This window comes from Eriocheir sinensis, unplaced genomic scaffold (genome assembly GCF_024679095.1).
Source record: "Eriocheir sinensis breed Jianghai 21 unplaced genomic scaffold, ASM2467909v1 Scaffold471, whole genome shotgun sequence".
NCBI lineage: Eukaryota > Metazoa > Arthropoda > Malacostraca > Decapoda > Varunidae > Eriocheir > Eriocheir sinensis.
Genome location: NW_026111800.1, coordinates 147964 through 160334, shown reverse-complemented (window position 1 = coordinate 160334; position 12371 = coordinate 147964).

Genomic DNA, 12371 nt, shown 5'->3' with positions numbered 1-12371 from the left:
GTTTATGATCGATGACAGTCTGCGCACGAGGAACAATGGCGTAAAACTCAGATGTAGACAAGTAAATTCAGATTGCACCAAATTTTTCTTCACCAACGTTGTAGTGCGAGAATGGAATAAGCTTCCACCTTCAGTGGTCCAGTGTAACACGATTGACTCCTTCAAAAATAAGCTCGACCGTCACTTCCTTCAACTTAATATCAACTAGAGCAGAAATGCAACGTTTTGGAGTCTTCTGATTAATGTAAAATCACTTAGGTTTAAGGACAGACCACCAAGTCTGGACCATGGGGTCTGTGTGGTCTGATTTTCTATGTAAATCTATGTAAATCTCTCTCTCTCTCTCTCTTATCTCCTCTCTCTCTCTCTCTCTCTCTCTCTCTCTCTCTCTCTCTCTCTCTCTCTCTCTCTCTCTCTCTCTCTCTCTCTCTCTCTCTCTCTCTCTCTCTCTCTCTCTCTCTCTCTCTCTCTCTCTCTCTCTCTCTCTCTCTCTCTCTCTCTCTCTCTCTCTCTCTCTCTCTCTCTCTCTCTCTTCCCCCATCTCCTCCCTCTTTCTCTTTCTCTCTCCTGCCCGCACTCCTGTTTTTCCTTCCTCTCTTCTGTTTTCCTTTGTGATATTTTCTTGGGTCATCTTCCTCGTACATCTCGTCTTTCTTCTCTTTTTATTTGTCTTGCCCTCTGCATCTAGGTCTGTATCTCTCTGTCTTCCTGTCTGTCTCTGTGTGTCTGTGTGTCTAACTGTCTCTCTCTCTCTGATGTCTGTCTCTTTTTCTGCCTGTCTATCTATCTGTCTATGTCTCTATATATGTCTATCTATCTATCTTTATTCTTAATACGGCATTTATATGTAAGACAGAAACTCGCGTACGCCCACAAAAAACACAGACAAAAAAATTAACCGATATATATATATAGAGAGAGAGAGAGGCATTATACGTATTTTATTGGTAACAAATGGCAAACCGTAGTGAGGCTAGTTTGCACTTCGCTCTACACTTCGCTTTTTCGTTATTTTATGCCTTTTTATATGCGTTAATTTTCTTATCACCTCAAGCCCGTGGTGGTATATAATGGAGTGCATGGGGGGGGGGGGGGGGAGGAGACGAGGAGGTTTGAGTGAAGTAACGAGGACTGGTTATTAGGAAGTAGGAATGGTTATCGAGGTACGGTCGTTGCTTCTTGTCTCTAACTCTTGACAATACACTGGGTGACAGCTATACTGGAGGCCAAAGGGAAACAGGAAGTGGTAAACCGACCTTTGAAAGTGAAGCACCGTTGATCCATTTTATTGCGTCATGCTCATTCCTGCCCTAATTAACCTTACTAATCACCTGGCAGCCACTGTTTGTTCTTCACTATTTGATGTGTAAATTAATTTCAGTTTGTATCTATTGCTGTGTTCAAATCTTATTTTCTGCTGCGTACATTTTAACGTGACCACATTTGATCAACATTTTCTTATATTAATACATTCTTTGTCCTCTTAGGTAGTGCTTTTATTTTAATTTCTTAGTTTGTTTCTCTATAAATATGTTCTCACTTGTTTCATCATATCCGTCTTCTCATGTACTCTAAAACTAACGAATTTGTCCTGTCTGCAACATAAACTGATCAAAGTAACAATATGCAATCGAAATGTGAGCTGACACCCGCTTTCAATATTCAGATTTATGACGTTAAAAATTAATGCGCCACCTACTCGTTCCATGCCGACTCCAACACCGGAACTAAAAAAATCTCAGTACGCAGATTTCTCACAGGTCTTTCCGGGTTAATATTTTGCAGCGTGTGATTCCGTCGTATATTGGCAACGTTCCCTTCTAATAGTTTTCTCGCCAGTACTGTTTCCTTATTTTTTATTTCCTTTGTTTCTTCTCTTTACTTTTACTCTAGCGGATTAATTTATTCTACTATTCTCCCCCTATTCTCTCGTTCGGGAATAGGAGAGAAATACGGAAAATAAGAAAGACAAGAAAATAAGCGAAAGAAGAGAGAAAGAGGGAATATTTTCAACACTCGCTTCTAATAGTTTTGTCATCAGTACTTCTAACGCGCTCAGGCGGGTTGCGTGCCAGAGGTGTGGACGTCAAGAACTTTCACGATATTCCTCGCTCGCCGGGGCACAGATTTCAAAAAGTTATTGGTTCCCTTAAATCTCATAAAATAGATTCTGAACTTTTATCACTTCGTTTTATAACTTTTCTTACCAATTCTTTCTTTATTCCTTTACGTATTTTTTTCCTTTCTTTTCGATTTATCGTACTCCTCCTCCTCCTCCTCCTCCTCCTCCTCCTCCTCCTCATATCCCATCTTCTTTTCCTCACCTTTCTTTTCGCCTTTTTCCATTCTTTTCGATATATCCTCCTGCTACCAATGTTTCTTCTCCCTGTTTCTGTGTGTGTGTATGTGTGTGTGTGTGTGTGTGTGTGTGTGTGTGAGTGGGTGGGTGTGTTAGGGGCGCAGTTTTCATCCTAGCTCGTGAAGTAATAGCTAGCATATGCATCTGGCTAAAAAAGTTGCGTCATTGAGGCGCCAGTGGTCGTCACGGGTTGGATGGAAAAGGTAGATGAGGTTTTCACATTGTTTTGCGGATTAATATTAGATTGAAATTGATAAAAACAAAATATGGGAATTAAATGGAAACAACCTAGATGAAAGAGATCACATTTCACCTTACCCCACCCCTCACCTCACCCCTAAAACCACGCCCTTATCTGTCTGTCGCCCACTCACCCCCTCCCCCAACCTTCCCCTTTCTCATCCCTCCTGCCATGCCTTCCCCATCACCTCCTACCTCCTCCTTTCACCCCCCATCCCTTCTCTACAGGGAAATGGTAGTTGAATCTCCTCTTTAGTAGTGTATCTGTTTTAGCATAATGTGAGGGAATGTTCGTCAGAAGGGATACTCGGGGATCGCTTCGCCGTGTTGTATCTGAGTCCTGGCGTGACATATTTTTAGTTCCCATTTCGCATTCTGGCAGAGATTCATTTGCTCACATGTTTCAAGTTTTTATGCACAGTAGTCACCTCTAGAGCGTCTTGTCAACTAATAATTACACAAAAGTGATGGGCGACGCATTGATTGTTTTGCTCTTCACTGGGCTTTTGATTTCATGTCAAAATGTTTGCTTGCAATTTTGCAGCATATGAACTAAATCAATATATGGCAGGTCAGAGGTGAGAGTCTTCAAATGTCTAGAGAGTTCAATTTGTTTAGTGCTGGCGAATGTCTCTCCAGTAAGTCTTGGTTGCATTCAAGCTGATTAATAGGAGAATTGTGGTTTGTTTTTTTCCTTTTTATTTCGTGGATAGTAAGTATTCCAACGAAGCACAATGAATTACTAATATTCATAAATTATCGTGCATCTAGTGTTAGTGTGATGGACTGATTCCTTACATCAGTATGGGAGGGTGAGGGGATGAAGGAGTTTAAGACGTTGCTGCTTCCCGTACAGATCCAATTAATCGAACAGTAATTGGTTTCGGGAGTGAAGGGATCTCCCTGTTCCACATTTAACATCACAGGCCATTAGAATATTATGACGCGGAGAGTATAAGGATGCCACAGGGGGATATTTCAAATTACTTTTTCCTGGGAATACCTAGATGTGTTTACCTTGTTAACATTCATCAAAGGAAAGGAGAATGTGAATACTGAGGACCCTGACTCTATTTTGGTTTCCTTTCCTTACTGCCTGGCTGGTCGACCATCCCAACACAGACGGCCTCGCTCCATCTCGAGGAGGGTGGTAGTGTGAGTGTGTGTGTGTGCGTGTGTGTGTGTGTGTGTGTGTGTGTGTGTGTGTGTGTGTGTGTGTGTGTGTGTGTGTGTGTGTGTGTGAGAGAGAGACCAATGTTTACTCGTGGTGAAGTAAACTCTTGACAGCGGAACTTCTTGTCGGAGCTTCTGTTGACTACGCTCTCCACGTCTCCTTTTCCTCTTTCCTCCATCCTCCTCTCTTCCTTCCCTCCTCCCTCCTCCCTCCTTCGTCCTCCCTCCGTCCCTCCTTGCTTCCTTCCTTCCTCCATTCACGCCCTCTATTCTTCCTTCCTTTTCTCATGCCCTGTTTCCTTTCCTTTTCTTCCTTTTCCTTTCTCCTCCCTACCTCCTCCTCCCTCCTCCTCTCCTGCTTCCATCCCTATCTCCATTCACGCCCCTCTCTCCTTCCCTTCCTTTTTTTCACTCCCCTGTCTCCTTTCCTTTTTCTTCCTTTTTCCTTCCCGCCTACCTCCCTCCCTTTCTTCCTTCCTTCCCTTCCCTTCCTCCATTCACGCCCCTCTCTCCTTCCTTTTTCCTCTTTTCACGCCCCTTTCTCCTCTCCGTTTCTTCCTTTCTCTATCTCGCCAACGTTCTTTGCTCCCTCTTTCATTTTCTTTCCTCGCCTTTCCTCTCCTGTTTCCTATTTTTTCTTCATATTTTTTTTACCCTTTAACTTTCCTCTACATTTACCTTTTTCCTCCCTTCTTGACTCATTCTCCCCCCATGCAATTTTTTTTTCCTTTCCTTCACATCTCGTTTTATCGTCTTTCAACCTTTCCCCCCCCCCCCCTCTCTCTCTCTCTCTCTCTCTCTCTCTCTCTCTCTCTCTCTCTCTCTCTCTCTCTCTCTCTCTCTCTCTCTCTCTCTCTCTCTCTCTCTCTCTCTCTCTCTATCTCTGTCTCTCTCTCTCTCTCGCTCGCTCTCTCGCTCTCTCTCTCTCTCTCTCTCTCTCTCTCTCTCTCTCTCTCTCTCTCTCTCTCTCTCTCTCTCTCTCTCTCTCTCTCTCTCTCTCTCTCTCTCTCTCTCTCTCTCTCTCTCTCTCTCGATACTAATTGCATGTTTTTTTCCGGCAGTCTCATTAAAGGTTATCCTATTTTTTTTCTAACGACATATTTTAGGTTCCTTTTATTTGTATTTTACTTTCAAAGACGCGCTTTTTCTTCCCTCCCTCACTCACTTGGTCCTGCTCCCGCTCCACCGTTTCCTCCTCTTCCTCTTCCCTCTCCTCTTCCCCTTGCTCTCTCTTGCTCTCTCTCTCGCCATTTTTATTTCCTCCAAACCTTTTCTCACACTTTTCTCGATTTATTTTTCTAACTTTTACTCTCTCGCACACATAAGGCTGCAGAGTTCCAATGCCGCCACTTTCTCCTCACAATTTTTACTCCTTCTTTAAATCTCTTCCTTTTGCTCCGCCACCTCCTCCTCCACTTCCTCCTTCTCCTCCTTCTTCTCCTCATGTGTTCGGTATATAACTCGTTAGCGACGCTTCACACCGAGAATGCCGTGCAGTTCCTCTCCTTTGAATAGTAGAACACCAAACATTTTCCAGGGTACAGCCACGCGCAACGAATCTAATATCTTCGGTAATGATTAGGCCACTTAAAAGGCTCAAGGCTCTCAAATTTTGTTCCCAAGAAAATAAATATGGTGTAGTTTTCGCCCTTTGAATACTAGAACACCAAACTTTTCGAGAGTACGTCAACACACAACAAAACTAATACCATCGATAATTCTTACGACACGTAAAGGACTCCAAGCTCTCAACTTTTGTTCCCAAGAAAACAAATAAAGTAAAAGAGACAAGTAGCGGGATTTTTTGTATACACTGTTTTTGTTACCTTTACCCTTTTGTTGTAAAAAACAAAATTACTAGTGGTCAACAAGGCACTGAAACCATTGTATCTTTCGTTCTTGTCCCAACACCGATGCCGCGATGATCAGCTGAGAATAATTGAACAGCTGGATCGTGTACCTGCGATCACCCAGAAAGCTATGTGTTATGTTTGGTGCTTCTCCTCCATTACTGCCCCCTTGTCTCCATCCTCTTCTTTAATATCTTCTTTGTTTCACATTTTTCTTCGTTTCCTTCTCTTATTTCTTCTTCTTTTCTTATTTCTTATTCTCATTATTTATTTTTCTTCTTCTTTTCTTCTTCTACTGTGTCTTCTTTCTCGTCTTTCTTTTTCTTTCTTTTTTCTATTTTTTTTTATTGATTGATTTCCTTTCTTTTTATCTTTTCTTCCTTCCGTGCTAGCTTGTTTTATCTTCTCTTTCTTTTTTTTTTCTTCTTTTTCTTCTTCCTCTTCCCTTTCTTCTTCGTCGTCTTCTTTTCTTTTTCCTCGTCTTCTTATTTTCTTCTTTCTCTTCCTCCTCCTCCTCCTCCTCCTCCTCCTCCTCCTCCTCCTCCTCCTTCTCTCCTCCTTTGCATTCACTCCCTCGTGCTCCTCTCCCCGCACTTACTTTCCATCGTCCAATCTTTCCCAGCTTCCTCGGAGTTTACTTGCCAAATCTTTACTCTTTATGCCTCACACATACGCCTCGACGCCTTAACGCTTCTTACCACCTCCTCCTCCTTCTCCTCCTATTCCTCCTCCTCCTTCTCCTCGTTCTCCTCCTCCTCCTCCTCGTGGAATCTCCCTCGAGGACAAGTTTTACCCCGGCAAGGCGTTTAGAAGATTGGCTTAATGGCCTTGGTAACTTTTCCTATTTATTCTGAATTGATAAGTTCGTGTTCAGGCGAGTGTGGCGTAGGAGAGATTAGATTGGTAGATAGACAGGCAGGTAGATAGATAGATAGATAGATGAATAGACATATAGATGAATGAGACAGACTGAAAGATAGGTAAGCTTGTAGAGACAGAGGAATGTAAAATGCAGAGAAAGACAGGCAAAGAAAAAAGAAAGATAAATGAATGAATAGGTTGGTAGAGAGAAATAGAGGTGAAAAGTAAAGAAAGAAAGGGTAAAAGAAGAGGTAACGAAAGCGTTATAAAGGAGGAGGGAAGAAGGGAAGAGAGAAGATAAAAGGTAAAATTTATGATGGGGAAGATTAATGAGAGGAGCAGGAAAGAGTAAAGAATGGAAAAAGAAGAAAAAGAAGAAGACGAAGAAGAAGAAGAGGAAGAAAAAGAAGAAAAAGAAGAGACGTACATCAAAGAAGACAACCAAAGAATGAAGAAAACGTATTACTTTAATGGTTGAGGGTGAGGGAGAGTGGAATATGATAAAAGGGAAAAGAAAAAATGTAAGAACAGAGACAATAGGAGAAACAAGAAGACAGTGAGAAAGATTGGACAAGAGAAAGATGTTGTTGAAGAGCATGAGGGGAAGAGAGAAGAAGAGAAAAATACGGAAAATAAAGGAGAGAAGAAGAGAAACGACAGGAGAGAGAGAGAGAGAGAGCAGGCGTTACAGTGTAGTTCATGTTCCGCTGGAGGCAATTTGTTATTGTTTCTTTTTTTCTTTCGTTTCTTTCCTTTATTTTTTTTCTCCAATTGATTAATTTATTCTACTGTTCTTTTTCGATTCTCTCGTTCGTTGTCGTTTTTATTTTCTTACCCTATTCGTTTGGTAACTAGTTTATTCTCTCTCTCTCTCTCTCTCTCTCTCTCTCTCTCTCTCTCTCTCTCTCTCTCTCTCTCTCTCTCTCTCTCTCTCTCTCTCTCTCTCTCTCTCTCTCTCTCTCTCTCTCTCTCTCTCTCTCTCTCTCTCTCTCTCTCTCTCTCTCTCTCTCTCTCTCTCTCTCTCTCAACAATAGCAGCAGCAACAAAAAGAAGAATAGTAATAATAATAATAATAATAATAATAATAATAATTATAATAATAATAATAATAATAATAATAATAATAATAATAATAATAATAATAATAATAATAATAATGATAATAGTGACAACAACAACAATGACAAAAGTAAAAACAACAACAACAATAATAAAAACCGTCACCATGTGCACAAACTACAGGAACAACAGCAAACCAACAGCAATTTAAGTAATCTGGGACTCACCTGTCCATCTTTTTAAATACTCGCTTGCGTATACATTTTATATACATGCATAAATACATACATACATACGTGCATACATCCATACACTCATTTACCTGCCTGGAGACACCTTTGGCCTCGCAGCGTCACCATTGCCACGAAGCTCACCCGCCAGTAGACCAAACAAAGAAACACAAAAAATGCGAAACTCGAGTACCGCTGTGGCCTGGTGGGTAGACTCCGTTAGAGGCTTGGACTGCTACTCGAGATGGCCTCAGTTCGGTCCTCTCCTTGAGCAACTGTGGGTGGGTTGGTTGTGCTTCTCGTTAACTGCAGCTGCGCACTCCGCTCGTTCAAAACTCAGCATCTCATTCACCATGCCCACTCCATCCACTCCACTTGACCTAAGGCCGTCCTCACTGCACTATATATTTTCTTCTTCGCCTGAATATATCGTTGCTGTTGTTTTCCTCTTTCCTCGGTCTTAAAATCCTTCAGTAAGAGAACAGCCAGACATCGAAAACCAATTTGACCTTTACTCTCTGAAGCTCTCCGGGGATTTTTTTTTCCGAGATCTATCTTAGTATGTTTTTTCCTACGTTTCTTCAACAGCAGCTACTTCTTTTGCCCTTTTCCAGTGAAGAAAATGCGCCGTTGAACTCTCTTCTCAGCTCCTCCTGGTTGTAGGTGGTAAAATGGGAAGGCGAATAGGAGGAGAGGGATGAATGAAGAACAAGGAGAGAGGAAAGATTGTGCGAAGGGGAAGGGATCAGAATGGACGTCGAGGCTGGCACTGAGAAACGGTAATTCCGGGAAGTGCGAGAATGAGATGTGTACAGCGAGGCGTGAAGACAAGTAGAAGGTGAAAAAGGAGGAGGCAGAGGAGGCGGAGGAGGTTGAGGAGGAGGAGGAGGAGGACGAAAAGGTATAGGAGGAATAAGAGGAAATAGAGTAGGAGAAGGAGGAGAAGGAATAAGAGGAAGAGGGGGAGGAGGAGAAATTAAACGAAGAGGTTGAGGAGGAATAAGAGGAAGAGGGGGAGGAGGAGAAATTAAACGAAGAGGTTGAGGAGGAATAAGAGGAAGAGAGGGGGGAGGAGAAGGAGGAAAAGGGTGGAAGTAAAATCTAAAAGGAAAATGAGGAAAGAGGAGAGAAAATAAGAGGAAATTGAGAATGAGGAAGTAAGGAAATGAATTAGAGAAGGAGAGATGGAAGAAGAGATAAGAATTCGAAAATCTTTAACTGTATGAAAGGATGCGTGTGCTTGTGATGAATAACGTGTGATGTCGTTAAGGGGAAAAAGAGGAGGTATTGGCAGGGGAAGTATTAGCAGTGCGTAAATGTAGTGGGGAGGATGAGCAATGATGTGGAGGATAAGAATATGAAATGACAGTTGATGTGGAAATAAGAAGGATGCTGGGACGTGAGAGAAATGATATGGATGTTGTCTGCGTGGAAGAAATATAGATGAATATGATTAAGCTTGTAGATAAAGGTACGAGATGGAATTTCAAGATGGGGCTGAGATGAAAAGGTATGGATAAAGAGTGTAAGGGTGAGATGAAAAAGTGACTATGTAAAGAAATGATGGACCGATGTTGGGCCCGGTGTTGGGTGGATGATGAATGGCGTGCGTGGAGCCACAATTCAGGGACATGCGGTATTGGCGGTAATTCTTATTTCCCTTGTGTGTATGGGAATATTGGTGCATGGAATAAAGAGATAGGAAAAGGAGAAAGAGGACGAGGACGAGAAGGAATAAGAGGAAGAGGCAGAGGAGGAGGAGGAGGAGGAGGAGGAGGAGAAGGAGGAGGAGGAGGAGGAATAAAAGTGCGAAGTGAAAGAGGAAGGGGAGGTGGCGCAGATAATATTATAAAGGTGAAAGAGAGACGTGGATTGCATAACAGGCGCTTGGCAAATGGCAAAGTAATAAACACTAAGTGCAGAGCGTGCAAAGCCGCTGACAAACACACTTAGGCACTGCGTCTTTGAGTGTCAACATTTTGAAAAGTGCAGATGAGCAGCACAGAAACACGGACACATTGATCGGATGGTTCACTGATCTTCAATGCGACAGAGTGAGTTGCCGCTGTTCCTCACCGCGAGGCAGAACTCACGACTGTTCAGTATCCACCAATGAATCATAACTGCATTGTCTTGTTTTTTCAGCTGCACTACCTTCGTGTTGCTTCCTATATTTAATAAGACTTCACGTTTGCTCAAACGGCATCGTACAAACACACTAAAACCTTATGTATTTTGGAAGAATGGCATAGAAAGCGTGCATCGCGTAGTTACAAGCCGAATATTAGTGCTGGGTCACACCCGAGGGTCACATGTACGTGTCTCAGGTCGGGCAGGCAAGAACTCTTCCTTTGTGTTTAGTTGCAGCACGGTGCTCGCATGTAACATATGGGATGCCGTACGTATGTATATCCCATCTCTTCCGAAACATCTTGTTGTAGTATAAAAATAATATCTATTGACTACGTAACTTTCGTGATAAGGTTGGACATCTGCTGCACTATAAAGGTTAGACATCTGCCTGCAGCTTCTTCTTTTTTTACGAAAGGTCGGAGGAGAAGAAGGAGGAGGAGAAAGAGGAGGAGGAGGAGGGGAATGAGGATAAGAAGAAGGAACATCTCATCTGGAGGATAACATTATCGACAACTACTATGTACAGGCAGTGAAACAAACAGCAAACTATTTGTTTTATTAATGCATATGTAGTAAAGATCAAGAAGAAAATATTAAAAAGAAATTATGAAGGCAGGAGGTTAAAAAAAACTGTGCAAAGAGGGACGAACACCGCTGAAGATGATGTTTTTGGAGATGACATTGTACTTAGCGCGGTGATGGTGATGGCGGTGGTGGTGACGGCGGTGGTGGCGATGAAGGTGGTGGTGAGGGCGGTGGTGGTGAGGGCGGTGGTGGTGATGGCGGTGGTGGTGATGAAGGTGGTGGTGAGGGCGGTGGTGGTGATGGTGGTGGTGGTGATGGCGTTGGTGGTGATGGTGGTGGTTGTGATGGCGATGGTGGTGATGGCGGTGGTGGTGAGGGCGGTGGTGGTGATGGTGGTGGTGGTGATGGCGGTGGTGGTGATGGTGGTGATGGCGGTGGTGGTGATGGCGGTGTTCTTGGAAGTGCTGATGGGTGTTCTTGGAAGTGTACAGAGCTGCATAGATGCATTTCAGTCCTGTGGTGATGGCGGTGGTGGTGATGGTGGTGGTGGTGATGGTGGTGGTGGTGAGGGCGGTGGTGGTGATGGCGGTGGTGGTGATGGTGGTGGTGGTGAGGGCGGTGGTGGTGATGGCGGTGGTAGTGGTGATGGTGGTGGTGGTGGTGGTGGCGGTGGTGGTGGTGGCGGTAGTGGTGATGGCGGTGGTATTGATGGCGGTGGTAGTGGTGGTGGTGGTAATGGCGGTGGTAGTGGTGGTGGTGGTGGTGCTTTGGGTTGTTATGGTTGTGGTGGTGGGGGCGGTGGTGGTGATGGCGGTGGTGGTGATGGTGGTGGTGGTGATGGTGGTGGTGGTGATGGCGGTGGTGGTGATGGTGGTGGTGGTGGTGGTGATGGTGGTGGTGGTGGTGGTGGTGGTGATGGTGATGACGGTGGTGGTGATGGTGGTGGTGGTGGGGGGGGTGGTGGTGAGGGGGGTGGTGGTGATGGTGGTGGTGGTGAGGGCGGTGGTGGTGATGGCGGTGGTGGTGATGGTGGTGGTGGTGATGGCGGTGGTGGTGATGGTGGTGGTGGTGATGGTGGTGGTGGTGATGGCGGTGGTGGTGATGGTGGTGGTGGTGAGGGCGGTGAAAATTAATCATGAGTGTGTATGGGGGCGATGATTTAAAGAGATGGATGGCTGAAGGCAGGCAGGTGTGGTAAGGCTCTCTCTCTCTCTCTCTCTCTCTCTCTCTCTCTCTCTCTCTCTCTCTCTCTCTCTCTCTCTCTCTCTCTCTCTCTCTCTCTCTCTCTCTCTCTCTCTCTCTCTCTCTCTCTCTCTCTCTCTCTCTCTCTCTCTCTCTCTCTCTCTCTCTCTCTCTCTCTCTCTCTCTCTCTCTCTCTCTCTTACACACACACACACACACACACACACACACACACACACACACACACACAGGCTATTCAGTATTCATGAGGGCAGCTCGTCCTCGCCCTAACATTATCTTGTACCTAGTTTATCGCGAGTAGACTTCGAGGTCTTGATTGTGGCGCGAGTGGTGTTGGTAGTGATGGCTGTGTTGGTGATGGTATTGGTGTTGGTAATGGTATTGATTGTGGTGCTTGTAACTGGAATTGTGTTGTTCTTGGAGTGAATTATTTTCTAGGACTATAATTGTTTCTGTAATTCACTCCCAGTTTGATCATGTGCTAAATTCGTAATCACCAACCAGTACCCTTCAGGAAACTTTATAGCTCGTTAGACGATATACAGTATAAGCTGGAACCTCACACCATACACTCCCATTCCCCTTGCTCAAGAGGAGACAGGAAAGGCTCCTTGTCAGCTTTCGGTCTGAGGAAGGTAAAAACTTCAGGAAACGAGAGCTTATCCACTACACTTTTATGGAATAAAACCAAAAAAATGTTCCAAGAAGTGAAGATCATCCTGTGAAATGACCATATCC